This window comes from Ascaphus truei, unplaced genomic scaffold, assembly GCF_040206685.1.
Source record: "Ascaphus truei isolate aAscTru1 unplaced genomic scaffold, aAscTru1.hap1 HAP1_SCAFFOLD_575, whole genome shotgun sequence".
Classification (NCBI taxonomy): Eukaryota; Metazoa; Chordata; class Amphibia; order Anura; family Ascaphidae; genus Ascaphus; species Ascaphus truei.
The window spans coordinates 172,501-188,826 of NW_027456907.1; the positions used below are offsets into that span (position 1 = coordinate 172,501).

Below are 16,326 nucleotides of genomic sequence, written 5' to 3' on the forward strand. Positions count from 1 at the left end.
GTGTGTCTGTATCTGTGTGTGTGTGTATTGTATTGTATGTCTTTATTTATATAGCGCCATTAGTGTACATAGCGCTTCACAGTAGTAATACATGTGGTAATCAAATAAATAACAGATAATATAAATAACAGATCATGGGAATAAGTGCTTTAGACATAAAAGTAACATTTCGGAAGAGGAGTCCCTGCCCCGAGGAGCTTACAGTCTAATTGGTAGGTAGGGAGAACGTACAGAGACAGTAGGAGGGAGTTCTGGTAAGTGCGTCTGCAGGGGGTCAAGCATTATGTATCGTGTTTAGAATATCCACAGTGCTATTCATATGCTTCTTTAAGCAAGTGTGTCTTAAGGTAGGTCTTAAAGGTGGATAGAGAGGGTGCTAGTCGGGTACTGAGGGGAAGGGCATTCCAGAGATGTGGGGCAGTCAGTGAAAAAGGTTTAAGGCGGGAGAGGGCTTTAGATACAAAGGGGGTAGAAAGAAGACATCCTTGAGAAGAACGCAAGAGTCTGGATGGTGCATACCGAGAAATTAGGGATGAGATGTAAGGAGGGGCAGAAGAATGTAAAGCTTTAAAAGTGAGGAGAAGAATGGAGTGTGAGATGCGGGATTTGATCGGAAGCCAGGAGAGGGATTTCATGAGGGGAGATGCTGAGACAGATCTAGGAAAGAGTAGAGTGATTCTGGCAGCAGCATTTAGGATAGATTGTAGGGGAGACAGGTGAGAGGCAGGAAGGCCGGACAGCAGAAGGTTACAGTAATCAAGAAGGGAGAGAATGAGGGCCTGAGTCAGAGTTTTAGCAGTCGAACAACAGAGGAAAGGGCGTATCTTAGTTATATTGCGGAGGAAAAAGCAACAAGTTTTAGAAATGTTTTGAATGTGAGGGGCGAATGTGAGAGAGGAGTCGAACGTGACCCCTAGGCAGCGTGCTTGGGCTACTGGGTGAATGATTGTAGTTCCAACAGTAATGTGGAAGGAGGTAGTAGGGCCAGGTTTGGGAGGAAGTATGAGGAGCTCTGTTTTAGCCATGTTGAGTTTAAGGCGTCGGAGGGCCATCCAGGATGATATAGCAGAGAGACATTCAGAAACTTTGGTTTGTACAGCAGGTGTAAGGTCAGGTGTTGAAAAGTATATTTGTGTGTCGTCGGCATAGAGGTGATAATTAAACCCAAAAGATGTTATTAGGTCACCTAGAGAGAGTGTGTACAGAGAAAAGAGAAGAGGTCCCAGGACAGAGCCCTGGGGTACCCCCACAGAGAGATCAATAGAGGAGGAGGAGGTGTTAGCAGAAGAGACACTAAAAGTACGATGGGAGAGGTAGGATGAGATCCAGGATAGAGCTTTGTTCCGAATACCTAGAGTATGGAGAATGTGGAGGAGAAGAGGGTGGTCCACGGTGTCAAATGCTGCAGAGAGGTCGAGTAATATGAGCAGAGTGTAATGACCTCTGTCTTTGGCAGCATGGAGGTCGTCAGTTATTTTAGTGAGGGTTGTTTCCGTGGAGTGAGCAGTGCGGAAGCCAGATTGTTGAGGGTCTAGGAGAGAATAAGTGTTGAGAAAATGGAGCAAGCGAGAGAATACAAGACGTTCAAGTAGTTTAGAGGCAAAAGGCAGGAGGGAGACAGGTCGATAGTTAGAAAGACAGGTAGGGTCAAGCTTGCTGTTTTTGAGTAATGGTATGACTGTTGCATGTTTGAAGGAGGATGGAAAGGTTCCAGAGCAGAGGGAGGAGTTAAAAATGTGTGTAAGCGTAGGGATTATAGTAGGAGCTAGAGGTTTTAGGAGATGGGAGGGAATGGGGTCAAGAGGGCAAGTGATAGAGGGAGAAGAGGAGATCAACAGCGACACATCCTCCTCTGAGACAGTGGAAAAAGACTCAAGGAAGGCAGGAGGAGAGTTAGGAAGAGGTGTAGGATGGGGGGAAGAAACAGAGGGGATGTTCTGCCGTATGGATTCCACCTTTTCCTTAAAATAGTCTGCAAAGTCCTGAGCGGAGGTGGAGGAAGGAGAGGCAGCTGAGGGTGGTTTGAGTAGAGTATCAAAGACAGAGAACAGTCGGCGTGGGTTAGACTTGTGCATGTTGATTAGTGCAGAAAAGTAGGCTTGTTTAGCTTGCGAGAGGGCAGAGTTGAAACAGGATAGCATAAATTTGTAGTGAAGGAAGTCTGCGAGAGTGTGAGACTTCCTCCAGAGGTGTTCAGAGGAACGAGTGGAGGAACGCAGCATGCGCGTGTGGGAATTTAGCCAGGGTCTAGGGTTAGAAGGGCGAGGGCGGCAGAGAGAAAGCGGGGCATGTAGATCAAGAGATGAGGACAAGACAGAGTTGTACTTTCTGACCAGGTTGTCAGGGTCTGTAGCAGAGCTGAGAGAGGAGAGGGAGGAGTGTAAAGTGGACTCAAAGTCAGGTAAGTGAATAGAGCGCAGGTTTCTGCAGAACCGGGGGGTAGATGGAGGTGGAGAAGGGGAGAAGCTAGATAAAGAGAATGAGATGAGATGATGGTCAGAGAGAGGAAAAGGGGAAATGGAGAAATCAGAGAGAGAGAAGTTTTTAGTGAAAACCAGGTCTAAGTAGTGGCCATCCTTGTGGGTGCTGGCTGCAGTCCACTGTTGAAGGCCAAAAGAAGAGGTAAGAGAAAGAAAGTGGGAAGCCCAAGAGAGAGAGGGGTCATCAATGTGGCAATTGAAGTCCCCAAGGAGAAGAACAGGGGAGTCTGAGGAGAGAAAGAAAGAGAGCCAGGATTCAAAGTGAGAGAGAAAGGCAGAAAGGGGATGAGTAGAGGTAGGTGGGCGATAGATGACCGCCACATGAACAGGGAGAGGAGAGAAGATCTGGACAGTGTGAGCCTCAAAGGAGGGAAAAGCAAGAGAGGGGGGAATAGGAAGGGTTCGGTAACGGCAGACAGAGGAGAGCAGGAGCCCCACGCCTCCACCCCTGCCATCAGGGCGCGGTTTGTGTGTGTGTATCAGTGTGTCTGTATCTGTGTGTGTGTGTGTGTGTGTATCAGTGTGGCTTTTTTGGCGATAAGCTGGTGATAAGTGGCTTATCGCTGCTTACTGCATGAGGGCCTTAGGGAGGATTTGTTCCTTTAAAGTACATCTAGTTTGGCATAGGATTTGGATGTCAGGGTATCAATGTGCAACCCAATTGTTAAATGGGAGTTGAATGATCAGATATTTCAAACAAGTAACAGGGGCTAGGATGGTTTTAGAGCTGGTTTTTATCTGAAGCTCTGTCATTGGTAGCTTTAGCAATTAAGCTCTGGTCCCAAATACCATTGTTACAGTCTTGTCAGTGTTTAAAATCAGTTTGTTTTGGGAAATCCAGTTTCAAGTCTCAAAAATCAGATTGAAGTATGTGTTCAAGGTCAGAGAGGCGAGGGCTGCGTGCATATAGGATAAGATCTAAGGCCTCTCACAATAACCCGTTAGGAATATTAATTCCTCATCTATCCGACATAAGTATAAAATATAGTCTACCAAGACCCCTAATACAGAGTTACCCACCTTATACGGGAGCAGCTGCCAGACGAGTATAGTAAATGTATCTTATTTCTTTTGCCACTGGAGGGCAGCGTGGAGTTGCAAGGAGTGGCGCCCGTAAGGACGACGTGCCAGTTAGGCGGAAGGAGAAGCGCACACACTTTTATGTGAAACGGATATATTTGGGGAGGGATTTAGGAGTCTGAGTAAGAAAATTAACCATTTAAATATGTACAGATTTAATCCCACTTTTGGAAATTAGGGATGTTGCCTAAAAGTTTGAGAATGCATAAAGTGCCACCCATGGGCTTTAATGAAGCAGCATTTGTGGGCTAAATGGAACAGCATTCTGTATAAAGGTATTTTGGACTCGATATAAATAATTGATGCCAAAAACTAATATTAAGTAAATTGAGAATGGAAAAATCTTCAACACAAACGTACAGAATGTGATATTCTGAGAGATCTTACAGATGTTATCAAATCCTACAATGAATATATAGAAAATGTCTGTATAGAACGAGTCAAACAAGAATATGCCAATAAAACGTTTAATTGGGAGATACAGGGGCCACAATTCAGGTCATTTAGCTGAAAGAAGAGAAGCCGGTCAGCCGGTAGAGCAGGTCAGCCGGTCAGCCAGTAGAGCAGGTCAGCAGGTCAGCCGGTAGAGCAGGTCAGCCGGTCAGCTCTGAGATCAGCATTACTTATATCCCCTAAACGTTGTCCCCTGCATGTAATGCTGCAGAACAGCCTACACTGCATATACTGTACATGAGATACTTAACCCTTTCTTTTCGCTCGACTAATCTGAATGATTTGCTAATTGGTTTGTAATTAGAGAGATATTTGTAGCAGAATCCCATGTATGTTATTTTTACCTTTTTAGATACCGTTTTGTGTAATAAAAGATATGAGATCAGAGGGGCTTCCTGTTTGCACTCGTGTTTTGGCAGAAGTGTATATGTGACCCTATAAATCTCCCTCACACCTGGGCTTGGCAGCGTGACACTAGTGCAGCGTCCTGGGGAAGAATCACTGAGCTGTTAGCAATAGATACAACGGAAAGAAAAGACACTACACATAGGTTTGATTAAAGAGAGTATTTTATTGAAATAATGAATCTCTTTGCTGGGAAGGGCCTGCAGCACATTGCAGAGCGATATAGTAACACGCAGAGCAATGCATTGCAGGCCCCTCCGGCAGCAAAGGGGTGAAGACCAATGCAGGGTGTATAAAGATCTCACTGATAATTCATGCACAAAGGGCAGTTTGTTGCTGTGATCCAGAGGAAGGCGAAACATAACCCCTGCTGTGCAATGGGGGAAAAAAATTCCTTCCTGACCCCATTAAATGGCGATCGGATGGTCCCTGGATCACTGCGCAGTGAGATCAGATGGAGCAGCACAGATCAGCGTTGTTATACACAGGGGCACACTCAGTATATAGAGATGCGGGTGATGGGGCCCTTGTGCCCCTGTGTATAACTCACCTGCTCCCCCATCCCCCTGCTGCATATCTATCCCATTCACCCCTTTTCCTCCCGCATACCTCGCAGGGCCGGCCGGCCATTAGGCGGTCGCCTAGCGCGCAGAGGTCCTAGGGGCGCATTAATAATCATTATTATTTTTTCCTCTTATTATTTTATTTATTTATCTTTTTTTTTAAATTATTATTCTTTTTTTTATCCAGTATTTTGGCGCCCTTTTATTTTTATTTTGCGTCGCGCTGGGGTGCGGTCGCACCCCCTGCAGCCCCGATATCTACGCCACTGTTTATTTTATTATTTTATTTATCTTATTATTTTTTATACAACTGGGGCACAAATTTTAAGTTTCGCCTCGGGCGCATGAAACCCGTGCTCTGGCCCTGCTCCTTGTTCTCTCTCACCCTCTCACGCCCAATATCCCTATCTCCCTCTAGTACCTGCCCCTCCCTCAGCCTTCCTGATCTTATCTGCCTCTCCTGCGGTCAAACCAACTTCTCAGGGCCCCTAGAATACCCCTGTATCTACGCCCTGGCTCCTCTGCTACCTGCTCCTGGCTTCTTCTCCGCCTAAAAAAGGTGAAGCAGCAGATCTGTCCGCACCTCTCGTATTCTCCTACCTGCTCCCGGGGTCTTCTCCTCCGCCTAAAAAAGGTGAAGCAGCAGATCCGGCCACACCTGTCGTATGCTCCTTGGTCATCGTACACCACGTCTGCGTCATCGGCCGCCTTGTAGCCCACCTCATTGTTCCACTTGACGCCCTCTTTGTCGTATGCCTCGTCGTCCGCCTCGTAGCCCGCCTCGTCGTCTGGTGGCACAAAGGGCACCACCTTCGTGCGTGTCCTGATCTGCAGGAGACATGAAGTGTTTGTAACCAGGGACAGTGATACTCTGTATCGCAAGAGCTCCTGTGCCACTTATACCCCATCCCCAATACCACGTTATACCGCCCTCCACAGGGCAAATACCCGTTATACCCACCTCCCCAGGCCCAGTACCCAGTTATACAACCCTCCCAAGGCCCAGTACCCTGTTATACGCCCCTCCCCAGGCCCAGTACTCATTATACCCACCTCACCAGGCCCAGTACCCGTTATACCCACCTCACCAGGCCCAGTACCCATTATATACCCCTCCCCAGAAGGTCATGTTTCTATTTATCAAAAATACATTGAGTTACCTCTGGTTTTCAGGCATGTCCTGGGGGAGTTATCACAGAGACACAGAAACGTTGCTGAGTTTGGGTTAGTAACTCCCTTAACTTCTCAGCAGTTGAATTCCCCATTAGGCGCTTAGCACGTTAAAAACAAGCGTTGCTATTTCTCTGCATGAAGTTGCAGGTAATTGGAAGAGTTACACAGTGACGGCTATTTCATCACTCACCTTCTTCCCCCGAAACGGTCTTTTCTGTCTTATTTCCGGCTTCACATCGGATATCCATATCCATTCTTGGCCTCTGATCTGTATGCAAGGCAATGCTTTAAGACAGGGTTGCACAACCTTTTCCCCCTGCTCCCCCCTCCACCTTCCCCACCTTGTCTCCGACGTTCTGATGTAACGACGTCATGTGATATCACGTTGCTATGGCAATGCCACATCATGTGACGCCACGTTGCTGTCGCCAGAAGCCGCCGGAGACAAGGAAAGGGAACTTACAGAGGCCTTGCGCGCGATCTCCGGCATTTAATTTAAATGCTGTGGGGAAGAGCGAGGGGCCTCTGTAAGCGCCGAGCCCCTCCTCCCAAGAAAATGTCGTGCCCCTTGATTTGCGCACCCCTGCTTTAAGAGATATTCTGGGACCCTCCAACTCCTCCATCGGACCCTTCCTCATATTGACTGACCTTGCAGTGCTCTGCACTGACTTGCACTGACCTGCTATGGTGCCTCTCAAAATACCATGCTAACTCATTCTGAACATACATGTGTCCTTTTTACATGTTACTCAGCTTGTATGGGCCACAGACAGCTTTCCCAGGGTCCAGGACTAGTTTCCACCGGGGACACTCACCCATGGGTCGGCGACTTTGCGAGAACCCACCCCCCCCAACCTGTTTTCTCTTGCACTGCCATAGACAACAACATTTCGGCCTGCTGGTCTTTCTCAGGTAAAGTGTCTAAACCCACTAAATCCAGCAAAGAAAGGCCAGCAGCCGAAACATTGTAGTCTGTGGCACAATAAATTATCTTTTTTTATTCAAATCCGTGTGCCCTTTCCCATCAATCATATTGTATCCATTGGACGAAATGCCGGTCTTCCCTGAGACTAAGGGGCACCGGTTAAAGTATCACTACTTATTGTTTTTTTTTGGTGTGCAGCAAATCCCCATCATTTTTGCGTTCTCTTGCTCTGCCCCAATCTGACACACAACCTTGCTCTCTCACCCCCCTCTTAGACTCCCCCGTCACCCTTTCCTTCCTCAAAGGATGTCCTTTAATCAGATCTTACCCAAATTGTCTCCATCTCCCTTGGAAATGTTCTGTCTTTAAGCTGTGCGGCTCCTCTTGATCCGAACTTTCTTAGCTGACCCCTTTAGGTTTCGGCTCCGAGGGTCTAAAAAATAAGCGACTCCGAAAAGATGTGAAATATGCGCACGGGTCCTAATGGGGCACTGAGGGGGAGACTTAAATACTAGTAAATATAATCTACTGTGCTAACAAATATAATCTATTAACTAAGAAACATAACTTATTAAACTAAGAAATATAATTTATTAAACTAACAAATATAACTTATTAAACTAAGAAATATAACTTATTAAACTAAGAAATATATTTTATTAAACTAAGAAATATAATTTATTAAACTAAGAAATATAACTTATTAAACTAAGAAATATAATTTATTAAACTAAGAAATATAACTTATTAAACTAAGAAATATAACTTATTAAACTTAGAAATATAATCTATTAAACTAAATAAATATCTATTAAACTAAATAAATATCTATTCAACTAAATAAATATAATCTATTTAAAAACAATAAAATTACAAGCTGGAGAAATGATACGTCAACCAAGTCACAGATGTGATGTCAATGAGCGTTGAACTCCTTGCAGATCCACCGTCAGCTGGTTGTGGCAGAAAGTGGTGACATACAGTAGAACAGAGTGGTTGAGCTGTAACCACGGCAGTCAGGTCAGAAATCAACACAATATTTTTTGAAATTTAGAATGAGAATGTTCTGTATGTCACATTCTGGGCTCAGACTCTGAGCCCTGTCACATGTTAGCAGCTTGTGATAATAGAAAGTATCCATATACTGGGATGTGATAAGAAACATGAAGGTCATTTTATAATGGGTCCCATAACCTGCTTTATATGAAGTATCATTTTACACTAATTAGTAGAGATGTTACATTTTGAAAAATAGCACTTCTGGCGACATTGTTCATTTTCTCTACAAATGATAAATGAAAAAGTTGGATAAAACGTTATATGTGTGTGTGCGCGCGCAATATATATATATATATAGAGGTATCAGTACCGTGTTAGCCGAGCTTCAATAATCAAAAAATAAATAGATGATACCGTTCTGTGGCTAACGAAATGCTTTTATTTGTGCGAGCTTTCGAAATACACTGATCTCTTCTTCCGGCGATGTTACAATGAATGAAGCAAGCAAAAGGTATACTTAAAAACAGTGTCTCTTGGAATGTTATCTGTGCTGGTCCTTCCCCCGGTGTGGATGTGTTTTATGCCTAGAGACAGCTGTGTGTGCATAGATATAGCACAGTATGTTAAATTACGCTGCGGGGTCATGTGACGTCACCCTCGTCAAATGCCGCTGCAGGTCACATGACGCCGCATCATGGTAAGGTGGGGGGGCGCGAGCACCGGCAGGGGGGCGAGCTGCAAAAGTTTGTGCTCCCCTGGTATAACCAATAAATAATATAGCTGATATAGCAATTTGGTTGTGGCTAGAGAGAGATTATAATGGCAGTGAGAATTAGTGGTCAGAATTAATAACAGTGCAATTACTAAAAAGTAGCTGTAATAAAATAATAATAAACTCTATGCCTAAACACAATAAAAGTCCAGAAACCTAGCTCTAATAGCTATGTTATAACTCAATCATAAAAGGATCCAATTCGGGCGTCCTCTGGAGCCCTGGCAGCTCTCTTCAGGGAAACAACCACCTCCTCGATAGATATCTAAACAAAAAAAAGAAGAGAAAGCGCCCGCTCCATGTGTAAATTCGGTTTAACAATTTCATTTCCTGGACAAGATAAAAATAGCAAACTCACAAACATCCGTTTGGTAAAAGCATTGTGTGAGACAGGCTCGGGCTCCGTGGTAATCCGGAAGTCACTCCGCAGCTCCAGACTTTGGACGATGACCGGGAAACTCGATAGGCTGCGCCCCTCGCAGTGTGGTCCTCCAGCAATCTGTGGTATGTTGTGGTTCCACTGTAAATCCGGTGTCTCGTCTTGGTCGCGTACCAACTTCCCTTCCGGCGTCAGGACGTATAGTGTGGCAATAGCAACGAGAAGAAAGTACTGAGGTGGGGTTGGATCCCCCTCGGTTATTTCTTGTTTTATTAATAAATAATTTACTATATTTTAATCTCTGGTGCGCATTGTGTGCATTTTTCTTCTTGTCTGCACAGTGCTTCAGATGCTGCATCTGAAAAAATGCCGGTGGATCGGGATGTGAGGTAGGGAAGTGACGTCCGCGCCGGAACGTTATTGCCACGCCTCCAAATATTTATTGCCACGCCCCCAATCGCACCCGCTGCAGGCCCGTGTCTCTCTCTCTCTCTCTCTCTCTCTCTCTCTCTCTCTCTCTCTCTCTCTCTCTCTCTCTCTCTCTGTGTCTCTGTCTCTCTCTGTGTGTCTCTGTCTCTCTCTGTGTGTCTCTGTCTCTCTCTGTGTGTCTCTCTGTGTCTCTGTCTCTTTCTCTGTGTCTCTGTCTCTTTCTCTGTGTCTCTGTCTCTCTCTGTGTGTCTCTGTTTCTCTCTGTGTCTCTGTGTGTCTCTGTCAAAAGAACATTTCAGTATTGCCAAAGCGTGAGTAAAAGGGGGTGTGGGACAATGATTACACGAATACTAGGGGGTACGGTATAATGGTTATACAGTACATTACTTTTGTCTCTCTCTCTCTCTGTGTCTGTCTCTCTCTCTCTGTGTCTCTCTCTCCCTATGTCCCTCTCTCTGTCTCTCTCTCATTCTCTGTCTCTCTCTCTCTGTGTCTCTCTCTCATTCTCTGTCTCTCATTCTCTGTCTCTCATTCTCTGTCTCTCTCTCATTCTCTGTCTCTCTCTCATTCTCTGTCTCTCTCTCATTCTCTGTCTCTCTCTCTCATCCCTGTATGATAGGTACAGTATGTTCCAACTCTATTTTTTGCTCTTCTTTTCCGTTTGAGAGGAGGGAGTCCCTCACCTCTTCAGCCACACACCAGGAACGCTGGATTGCTTTCAGACGCTCGTAGAGGCGGATACAGTTTTGGATTGCAGGCACTGATTTATCTGGTAAGTACCGCAAACATGCTTGAACAAGGGCCGTAGACATTTTATTTGATGGTTTAGATTATCATTGTCTGTGGTTGTTAGTTATTGGTATTAGAGTTTTTTGATGTTGTTACGAATCAAATACATTTTGAAGTAGTAATCCCCTCCGAACTGGGCATTCCTGGCCAATAATGCCCTGGCTGTAAGAGTTGAAGGGCCCAAGCAAAGCCCCCACCTCTATACACACTAACACTGCAGGGGCATCAGAGTGTCTTGTTGTCATGGCAATGGGGGGTGTCACGTGATGTAATTTGTTTAATAAATTATTTTTTAAGGTGTCCCGGTTTTTCATTTTCGAAATCTGGTCACCCTATTGATCAAGCAGAAAAAGTGAAGAAACAATTGTAGTTTTGCTAATGGACGTCATTTTGGCATATCATTAGCTTTGAGGATACCCATTAATATGAAGAAAAATAACATCGATTCCCAATGTAGCCCCCCTTCCCTGGGCCAATCGCAGATCGGGCCCCCCTCCTCTGTACTAGGGTCTGGCTACGTGTCTGAGTGTGGTGCATACCTGCTGGCAACAGGGGGGCCTGAGTCTCCCGCGATGGTATGGGGGATGACAGGATCAGGTTTCTGGGGTGAATGCCTCCGTCTCATCAGAGCAGGATGAAATTTCTCTTCAGAAGGACTTGGAGAGACTGGAAACGTGGGCAGGTAAATGGCAAATGAGGTTTAATACAGATAAATATAAGGTTATGCATTTGGGATGCAAGAATTAAAAGGCGACTTACAAATTAAATGGAGATATATTGGGGGAATCCTTGATGGAGAAGGATTTAGGGGTGCTTGTAGACAGCAGGCTTAGCAATAGTGCCCAATGTCATGCAGTAGCTGCAAAGGCAAACAAGATCTTATCTTGCATCAAACGGGCAATGGATGGAAGGGAAGTAGACATAATTATGCCCCTTTACAAAGCATTAGTAAGACCACACCTTGAATATGGAGTACAATTTTGGGCACCAATCCTAAGAAAAGACATTATGGAACTAGAGAGAGTGCAGAGAAGAGCCACCAAATTAATAAAGGGGATGGACATTCTAACTTATGAGGAAAGGCTAGCTATATTGGATTTATTTACATTAGAAAAGAGGCGTCTAAGAGGGGATATGATAACTATATACAAATATACAAATATAAAACACCATCTCGATTTTATCCTGCTAATAGCAAAGGCAGTTTTATTGATTCATTTTTTAATATAGTCAATAACGAGTTCATATCATTAGTAAAAAACTTTAAGTCCACAGATATTCAACATAATTTAAAGTACAATGAGCATTTAGCCCTTAAAGAATTACAGGACAATAATGAATTAATCATAAGACAAGCAGACAAAGGGGGAGGGGTAGTGCTTCAAAATAGAAGGGACTATGAAAAGGAAGCATTCCGTATATTACAGTACATGACCCTATTTACTATGGTAAACTCCCCCACGATCCTACAAATGAATACCTCAAGGATTTAAAAAATCTTTTGGATGAAGCTATTGAATCCACTGTAATTAATAAAGCTGAATTTCAATTTTTATATGCACAATTTCCAAAGGTTCCGGTGTACTATCACCTTCCCAAAATACACAAATCACTGACTGATCCACCAGGTAGGCCAATAATTTCTGGCATTAGCTCACTGACGGCCAATTTGTCTGAGTATATAGACTTTTTTTTTACAGAAATATGTAAAAGTGCAGCCATCTTACATAAAAGATACAACGGCAGTTCTCCATTTAGTGAAAACAATAAAATGGCAAGAAAACTATAGATGGGCCACTTTCGACGTCCAGTCGTTATATACCTGTATTCCCCATGATAAAGGCCTACAAGCCGTCAGTGAGACCCTAATGAAGGATCTAGAATTACACCCTCTGAATTGTGAGTTTATCGTCAATGCAATTAAATTTATACTATCCCACAATTATTTCCTTTTTCTGAATCAACATTATATTCAGAATTGTGGTACGGCTATGGGGACACGTTTTGCCCCTAGCTACGCCAACATTTACATGGGATCATGGGAGGACCAACACATATGGCATAATAATCCCTTCTCAAACCATGTAATTGTTTGGAAAAGATATATTGACGATATTCTGTGCATTTGGGAGGGTGATGAGAACACTTTGGAACTTTTTAAGATATATCTTAATAAAAACACTTTCAATTTGAGGTTTACAGCTGAATCTAATGACAGAGAGATTCACTTTCTGGACCTTCATTTAGAGTCTAGAATAGACATGAAAATTAATACTAAAACTTTCTTCAAGAAAGTGGACTCAAATAGCTTCATATTATCAACAAGCAACCATAAACGGTCCTGGATAGATAACATCCCACAGAGCCAGTTTATGCGTATAAGACGTAACTGCAGTTTATTGTCTGATTTTGAGAGCCAATCGGTGCTCTTATTTGATAAATTCATTGAACGTGGATACGATAGGGCCCTCCTTACTAAATCACTAGCAAAGGTTTATGACATGGACAGAGAGTCGCTTCTGATACAAAATAAGACTAAAATTGTGACAGAGGATAGAAATATTGACAATGTAATTAAAGTCCCCTTTGTCACTGAGTATAACTCAGTCAGTAGAAATATCCAGAAAATTATAGGTAATAGCTGGAATATTCTATGTAATGACCCTATCCTTGGCCCGTCTCTACAGTCCACACCAAGCTTCATCTACCGTAGAGCAAAAAATTTGAAACACTATCTGGCACCCAGTGATATTGGTCCCCCAATTGATTTACAATCGGGGACAACCTGGTTACCTGTAAAACCTAAGGGCAATTTTAGTTGCGGTAGATGTAAAGCTTGCAAAATGCTCCATACTGACCGTAAAAAATTCATTTCAAATACAACAAAGGAATGTTTTACGGTGAAGGACTGCATTTCTTGCAAATCCACACATGTAGTCTATTTGCTTCAATGTCCATGTGGGTACCAATATATTGGACGTACTAAAAGATATTTGAGGATTTGGATACTAGAGCACGCTAGAAACATCAAATTAGGTTTAGAACATCATAGTGTTTCTAGACATTTTAAAAATAAACATAACTGTGACTCTAGTCTTTTGAAGTATATTGGTATCCAAATTGTTAACATTGGAAGACGTGGGGGAGATAGAGACAAGATGCTTTCAAAACAGGAAAGTCTGTGGATTTATAAAATGCAAACTCTGTCTCCTCTAGGACTTAATGAAGAACTCGATGTTTGGTCCCTTTACTAAGTAATTTTAAATTATTTTAAATTATTGTTTTAAAATATAATAATTTTTTAAATCTGTCATTTTAGAGTATAGGTGTATTCTCTATATAGGTCACAAAACTGGTGTTATACCTCTCCTACAGTATATATATTTTTCTTTCTTTTTTCCTCTTTCATATATACCTTATAGATCTTTTTAAATAACAATTATATTAAGTGTTTGATTTTATGTACTAATATGTGTTTTTTTATATTTCTAGCAACATCGCCGAAAAGTTTTTTGTTTGATTAATAAATATATTGTGTGTATTTTATGTAAAATAATTATGTTTGCTTGGAAACACTTGTGTTTTATTGTACCTCCCACATGAGAGGCTGGACTTTTTGATAAGCAGCCAATCATAAGAGATCTGTGGGTATATGAAGCGCCCCCATGAATTAATCCTCCATTCCCTGACGAAGTGTTGTAAACACGAAACGCGTTGGATTGAGGGCGCATTCATTTATTCCTATATACTGGATGTTTTAATACATTGTCTAATACATTGTCTAATTGCTCGCGACCTTAAGCGGGCATTATACGGGACATTCTTGGGACTTCTAGCTTCCTCAAGCAGTGACCCACTCGCGCACGACGCTGACGCCGCCCGATGACGTCACGGATGTGCGTCTAGCGTTCTCCGAGTAAGCGGCTGACGGTGAGGTTCCCTGCAGCGGCATACATAGCCGAATCATCCTCCGCCCCGTGTGGCGTTTTGAAGCTGGTGTGCAGAGGGCTGGATACAGTTGATAGGACTTTCCACCGTAACACTCGGTATCGGAGTGTTCTCTTCATCTGGAGTGGCAGTTCCCCTGCGGTGACGACTGCTGTACCCTGCATGCTGTTCCACGAGACCTGTGAGAAGCCAGCTAACCTAGAAGTCCTGTACCCTGAGCACAGATTGGTAACATGTCCATAACATGTTCTGCTTAAATCTAACTATATTGATGTACGTGTGATACTCACCAGTTTACCAATACAATTTTGTTTAAATATTGCACAATGAGGTTTTTTGCGCTGTCTCTTTCTTTGTTTTTGCACTAGTTTGGTTGTGGAGCGGTACCACGAGCGCAGCAGCATAAACCTCTCATATTGTAAACAGGTTATCCTATTTATATTATTAATATCACTAAGAGCACATTAACACATTTTTTAGAGCGCAATTCACTTTTTTCTTCTATCATTATGAGGAGAGGCTAGCTATATTGGATTTATTTACATTAGAAAAGAGGCGTCTAAGAGGGGATATGATAACTATATACAAATATATTCAGGGACAATACAAGGAGCTTTCAAAAGAACTATTCATCCCAAGGCAAGTACAAAGGACTCGGGGCCATCCCTTAAGGTTGGAGGAAAGGAAATTTCACCAGCAACAAAGGAAAGGGTTCTTTACAGAAGGGCAGTTAAAATGTGGAACTCATTACCCATGGAGACTGTGATGGCAGATACAATAGATTTGTTAAAAAAAAAAAGGTTGGACATCTTTTTAGATGGGACAGGTATACAGGGATATACCAAATAAGTATATATGGGAAGGATGTTGATCCAGGGATTAATCCGATTGCCAATTCTTGGAGTCAGGAAGGAATTAATTTTTCCCCTTAATGGGGTTTTTTGTTTGCCTTCCTCTGGATCAATAAGTAAGTATAGATATAGAATTAAGTATCTGTTGTCTGCATTTAGCATAGGTTGAACTTGATGGACGTACATCTTTTTTCAACCTCATCTATTATGTAACTATGTAACTATGTATGTAATGGTGCAGCGCCTCCATCTCTGAGCCCCAGGAATACGGGTGGAATCCTTCCAGAGAGTCGTCCCCCCCCTCGGGGATGAGAGATTCCAGTCTCACACTGTATATCTTTAAAAGCAGCCGCAGCTCTTTATTCACAGCAGCAGAATAGCAGCAACAAGACTATCAATCAGGTACAGGGTGTCTTCCTCCACACAGGACTGCTCTCCCTCAGGATGGTCTCTGTGTCCCTGCCACCACCCCAGGTCAAGGGCACCCAGGGTGGGGCTAGCTCTTCCCTCGCCCCCTAAACAGGGTGAGAGGAATTGGTCCACCTCCCTAACTAAGGTTGCATCAGCTCTACTCAGAGGCTGATGGCTCCCCTTCTCCAACGGCCAATTGATATAGGCTCTCTCTGTCACCCTGGGCCAGCCAGGTGACAGACTCAGCAGACTCTAACTCTGGACTGAACTCTTAACTCTGAGACACACTTCTACTAAATAGGAAGTGCACTGCTCTTTATGATATTGGCAGGCACTGCCCCTGTGTCTCTGCCTACCACACAGGGTCAGGTACCAATTTCAGGAATGTCCCGTTATTAGCGTAAACACAACAGAGTTCCATGGATCTAGCATTAAGACTGTAAGCTCTGCAGGCCAGGGATTTCCTTTCCTATTGTCTGATTTTGTTTGTTGCACTTATTGTACTATAATTCTCTGTACTGTATTGCCTCTCTTATAAAGCGCTATATAAATAAATATTTACATACATAATATATCTTAATGCATCTTAAGACACCTTAGAGTTCCCTCTATAAGACACTTTATGGTCCACTCAAGTGAATAGTCTGTAAGTAGGGTGACCATTCGTCC

The 16,326-nt window shown here is 43.3% G+C and overlaps 1 long non-coding RNA gene across 1 annotated transcript in view; it reads left to right on the forward strand.

Annotated features, from left to right (window-relative positions):
* The window catches only part of LOC142485377 (uncharacterized), a 20,335-nt gene extending 5,519 nt beyond the window's left edge, over nucleotides 1–14,816 (forward strand). Inside the window, exons 2-5 of the long non-coding RNA XR_012798408.1 lie at nucleotides 9,571–9,618; nucleotides 10,325–10,430; nucleotides 13,664–13,701; nucleotides 13,940–14,816. This is a non-coding gene — a long non-coding RNA (uncharacterized LOC142485377). The remainder of the gene's footprint in view (nucleotides 1–9,570; nucleotides 9,619–10,324; nucleotides 10,431–13,663; nucleotides 13,702–13,939) is intronic.
* The last annotated feature ends 1,510 nt before the right edge of the window (nucleotides 14,817–16,326 follow it).